Genomic DNA, 6,090 nt, shown 5'->3' with positions numbered 1-6,090 from the left:
CTGGGCTGCAAGGGAGGTTCAACATTCACAAATCAATTAATGTGATACATCACATTAATAAAAGAAAGGACAAGAGCCATATGATCCTCTCAATTAATGCAGAAAAAAACATTTGACAAAATACAGCATCCTTTCCTTGTTTCCTTGTTTTAACAAGGAACATACCTCAATATCATAAAAAGCCATATATGAAAAGCCCACAGCAAATATCATTCTCAACAAAGAAAAACTGCGAGCTTTTCAGGAACATGACAGGGATGCCCACTCTCACCACTGTTGTTCAACATAGTACTAGAAATCCTAGCCTCAGCAATCAGACAACAAAAAGAAATAAAAGGCATTCAAATTGGCAAAGAAGAAGTCAAATTCACATTCTTTGCAGATGACATGATACTTTATGTGGAAAATCCAAAGGACTCCACCCCAAAATTGTTAGAACTCATACAGTAATTCAACAACATGACAGGATAAAATCAATGCACAGAAATCAGTTGCATTTCTGTATACAAACAATGAGACAGAAGAAAAAGAAATTAAGGAGTCTATTCCATTTACATTTGCACCAAAACCATAAGATACCTAGGAATAAACCTAACCAAAGAGGTAAAAGATCTGTACTCTAAAAACTACAGAACTTATGAAAGAAACTGAGGAAGACACAAAGAAATGGAAAAACATTCCTTGTTCATGGATTGGAAGAACAAATATTGTTAAAATGTCTATGCTACCCAGAGCAATCTACACATTCAGTGCAACCCTATCAAAATACCATCGACATTTTTCACAGAGCTGGAACAAATAATCCTAAAATTTGTACCAGAAAAGACCCCGAATAACCAGAGGAATGTTGAAAAAGAAAACCAAAGCTAGTGGCATCACAGTGCCAGACTTCAAGCTCTATTACAAAGCTGTCATCATCAAAACAGTATGTTACTGACACCAAAACAGACACATAGGTCAATGGAACAGAATAGAGAACCCAGAAATAGACCCTTAACTCTATGGTCAACTAATCTTCGACAAAGCAGGAAAGAATATCCAGTGGAAAAAAGACAGTCTCTTCAACAAATGGTTTTGGGAAAATTGGACAGCCATATGTAGAAGAATGAAACTGGACCATTTTCTTACACCATACACAAAGATTAACTCAAAATGGATGAAAGACCTAAATGTGAGACAGAAATCCATCAAAATCCTAGAGGAGAACACAGGCAGCAACCTCTCCAACCTCAGCCACAGCAACTTCTTTCTAGACATGTCTCCAAGGACAAGGGAAAGAAGAGCAAAAATGAACTATTGGGACCTCATCAAGATAAAAACTTCTGCACAGCAAAGGAAATAGTCAATAAAACCAAAAGGCAACCTACAGAATGGGAGAAGATATTTGCAAATGACGTATCAGATAAACTGGTGTTTACCACAAAGATACGAGTGTAGTGATCTGAAGGGACACCTGCACCCCAATGTTTATAGTAACAATGTCCACAATAGCCAAAATGTGGAAGGAGCCAAGATGTCCATCAACAGATGAATGGATAAAGAAGATGTGGTATATTATTATGCTGAGCAAAATAAATCAGAAGACAATTATCGAATGGTTTCACTCATATGTGGAATATGAGAAACAGTCCAGAGGATCATAGGGGAAAGGAGGGAAAACCGAATGGGAAGAAATCAGAGAAGGAGAAAAACCATGAGAGACTCTTCACTCTAGGAATCAGACTGAGGGTTGCTGGAGGGGAGGTGGGTGGGGGGATGGGGTAATTGGGTGATGGGCATTAAGGAGGGCACGTGATGTGATGAGCACTGGGTGTTATATGCAACTGATGAATTATTGAACTGTACACCTGAAACTAATGATGTACTATATGTTGGCTAACTGAATTTAAAGAGAAAAAGGAAAAAAAATGTGGCTAGTTGCAACTTTAATTTATAGAAATTAACAGGGTAAAAAAAGCTATACAAACAAGAAACATTTGAAATATAGTGGAAGAAAAGATCATATTTATACTATCAAGATAAAATCATTAAACACATAAGAATAAGCCTAAGAAATGTACAGGACCAACATGAGCCAATCTTAATAATGTTGAGCTTTCCTCTCGAAGCACAAGATGTCCTTTGGCCTATTTGTCATCTGTCATTTTTCTCAGCATGTTGAAAGTAGAAATAACTCTCCATAAATTAGATCGTAAATAAATGATAATCTCAAGTGATAGCTACCATTCCAAAAATAGAAGTTTAGTTGCAATGTTATTTAACTAAAGCATTTAATTCATCTGGAGGGACACATGCTTAGGAAGAGTTCAGGGAGGGACCCAAGAAGGAAAGTGGTGGTGGGTGGAGGGTTTACATAGCAAGCCCGAGACTGATCCTCAGAAAGGTCTGTGCACAAGGTTAGTCCTGGGCTGGTGGACAGTTTCCTACGCTGATACGAGGTATCTTCTCAGTGATGAGAGTGGGTTACTGCCTAGACTGTTTGGACAAACAATGTGGTTCATGCTGAGCACATGCTTTTCTCTGGTAGTTGGGAGCTTGGGTACACGAGAGGTAGAAGGTGAGTACATCACCAGTCCCCAGTAAAGCCCCAGAGCAGAGTCTGCCGTGTGCTGTCACAACCCATTCCTTCAGGAATGAAGCCATCCCTGTTTGACTCCACTGTAACAGGGCTCTCAGGAGCTGGTTCCCGATGTTCCGTGGACGTGGCCCCATGTGCCTTCTCCTTCTGCTCATTCTGCTCTCTCTCTTCACTGTAATAAATCTCAGCTGTGATTACAACTGTGTTGAGTCTGGCAAGTTCATCTAGGAAATTGCTGGACCCGGGAGTGCTCTTAGAATCCCTGATATGGAGACTTGAAGGAGGATTTGGAAAGATAAAAGGAAAATCAGACAAAAGCTGATTTGAGAGGCTAGGGAAGGAAAATTGGAATGGCCAATTTCCAAATGCCGCTGAGCAATAGTGAGATTAAATAGGAACTCTTAAAGTTGTTTACAAAAAGCTAAATAAGGCAACTTAGCCAGAAGACTAGGCAATGAGCACTGCCAGACGGAGGCAAGGGGTTACATGCTATTCTGTTGGATTGTTTCTTTTAAAGGCCAGATTGTCTTACTAGAAGTTTAAAAAGATACCAGAGAAACTACACACATGTGCCTTGTCGTGGATTGAATTGTGTCTGCAGGAGAGTTATGTTCAAGTCTTAACCCAGGAATCTATGAATGAGACCTTATTTGGAAATTAGGTCTTTGCAGATGTAGTCAAGTTAAAGCCATGGTGTGGGTATGAGAAGAGGGGAATTTGGACATAGAGACACAGACACACAGGGAAGACGGCCATGTAGAGATGGGGTGTAGACAGGAGTGCTGAACCTACAAGCCAGGGAACATGAAAGATGCTGGCACCTGCTAGACGCCAGAGGAGACAAAAAAGGACTCTTCTCCAGAGACTTTGGGGGAGAGGAGAGTCCTGCCAACAGCCTGATGTTGGAAATTTAGCTTTCAGCACAATGAGTGACTGTGTTTCTGTTGTTCCAAGCTGCTCTGTTTGTGGTACTTTGTTCCCGCAGGACTGGCAAACTAATGGACGCACAAGCACACACCCACAGTCATTGTATGAAGTACCTGATATGAATTTTATCTTTAATTTTAAAAATGCTTTTCTAACTGTGAAAGAGCAGTACATCAAATAGAAGCAGAAGCATTCAAAGAGGGATGCTAGTTCAAGCAAACCAATCCTTAGGCAAAGAACTTGACCACTGGGTGAACTGGGTCTCCGTGGAGTCCACCACTGTCCAATGGTGGCGGGGGGGGGGGGCTCCAGGTCACACTGGGGGAGATGGGCATGCCTCCACTTATTGCAAGTCCTTGAATGAAAGCCCAGTGGAGGCTCTAATACACATGTCTGAGTACCTCACAGTTTGTTAGCTCACTTGATATGTTCTATCCTCCTACTCTGACAAGTATACACTAATAACAAGAAAATTTAAAAATTAAAAAATGTGTGCAAAGATAGGACTTCACATAACCAAATGGCAGCAAAAGGTCAAAGATGACAGAATTTAATTATGCATGTCAGTGTTTCTGCTGATGGGCTGGCAGTATTTAGATGTGTAATAAATTAAACATATATGACTTACAAATTATTAATTAGCATTCCATCCTCTTTTTTTGGCTTTCAACTCCACTAACTCTCTAGTTATGTTTTTTTTTTTTTTTAAGATTTTATCTATTTATCAGAGAGAAAGAGTGCATAAGTGGTGGGGAGGGGCAGAGGGAGAAGCAGACTACCTGCTGAGCAGGGAGCCTGATGTCTTGGGGCTCCATCCCAGGACCCTGAGATCATGACCTGAGCCTGAGATCATGACCTGAGCAGATGCTTAACTGACTGATCCACCCAGGCACCCTAATTATGTTTTTATAATCATGGTTTTCACAGTTTGTGTTCTGTTGACAGAAATGACTTGAATGTATTACAATAAATGTAAAAAGTAAAAAAGTCATATACTTTTAATTAACATTTTTAAACTTTACTTATCTATAAAAAATAAATGGAAAATGAAAAATATTGTGAATATAAAATTTTAAATTATTCAAATGCAGAAAAATATTCAAAAGTGTAGAATGAACATTAATTTTTTTATAAAAATAAAACTAATTGCAAATTTAATATCCAACATCCATTCAGTCACCAAAGCACAGAATTGGAGCCATGCCTCACATACATTATATCTAGATCCGCACACATGAAAATAGGAGCAAAATGAATTGTTTAACGTTGGCAAATGTTTCTCAGACACCATGCGTAATTATAAAGACCACGGTAATTTGTGAGTACCTCTGGAACCACATGCATAATGAAAAGCAATAAAATGGATGTTCTATAACACTAGCAATGGGTTGTTTGTTAGAAAAGAACTTATTGCATTTATGCTTTCTGAACAGGAGGATTTGACAAGTTATTCTTTCTCCTGCGTAAGTAATGTCCACAGCTCAAATTGTCCACACTGTAAGTAGTCTGTTAAGCAGCACAGCCATGAACCTGGCATTCAGACACCGTCATCTTTTGTTTTTAGGACAGCAAAAGCAAGAGATATGGAGAAATGGCTTCCCTGGGGCCCAAATGGAGTCGGTCACGGGAATGGTTGTTCAGTGTCATGGGTTCTACTCTGCCAGCTCTGGTCCCAAGTGACTGAGGTTCCTGTGTGTTCTTTAAATAAATTAGTATGTGTTTATGATATTTGAGTCTGTCCAAAGTGCAGGGACTAGGCAAGGGGCCCTCTTGCCAGGTTCTGCAGGTGACACTGGGGGTTGGGAGGATATAGAGGGCTGCAGGAGAGAGGAGCCAGGTTGCTGGTTGTCGCCCAGATGAGAGACCCGAGTTCCTGACCTCATGTTGGAAGCCAGAGGATGGAGAAAGAGGTCATCTTCACTGTTGTTCGCTCCAAGCACAGTCATGAGTGATCTGAATTCACACCTCTATGGAACCACACACAACCAAGGCCATACATCTCATGCCCAGGTTTGAGACCACTTTAGTTAAGGAAAAAGGATGATTTCTACTCCAACTGAGACCAGTTAGTTGGTAATTAAGTCCATGCTGGGAAAGTAAAAAATAATTCTTTATCCTTCTGGGCAGCATCTTTTGGCCCTACTGTTTGTCTAAAACAAGACTCAGTACTTGGATGCCTCACAGGGACCATCTCAAGTCCAGACTGTATGAGCAAGAACCAAAGTCTTACTGGACCTTTTTGTGCTCAGGAGGGAAGAAGGTCCAGACAGTCTCTCCTTCTCCCCGTCAAGTCCCCTCCCCTTAGCAGACTGGTCTCCGTAGAGCAGTTGGTGTCCCTGGGCTCCAGTGTGCATCCTTGCCGCCCTGCCCTGCACATGGAGGAGTTTACCCGGGCCTCACTGTCTTTCTAAGATGGGCCCTGGGGTAGACAGAAGGTGATTCTTGTTGAGGGGCTCTCAATCCCTCCATCTTCTGCCTGGCCAAGTTTGCACACAAGCCAGAGCAGGAGACTAGGAAACCAGGGCCCCAGGTTTGGTTGTGGGCTCCCACTCGGGAGACAATGAAGTAAATTAACGGCATTCTTG

This window comes from Neomonachus schauinslandi, chromosome 2, assembly GCF_002201575.2.
Source record: "Neomonachus schauinslandi chromosome 2, ASM220157v2, whole genome shotgun sequence".
Lineage (NCBI taxonomy): Eukaryota > Metazoa > Chordata > Mammalia > Carnivora > Phocidae > Neomonachus > Neomonachus schauinslandi.
The sequence above is the reverse complement of the archived record's forward strand: the minus strand, read 5'-3'. Positions refer to the sequence as shown.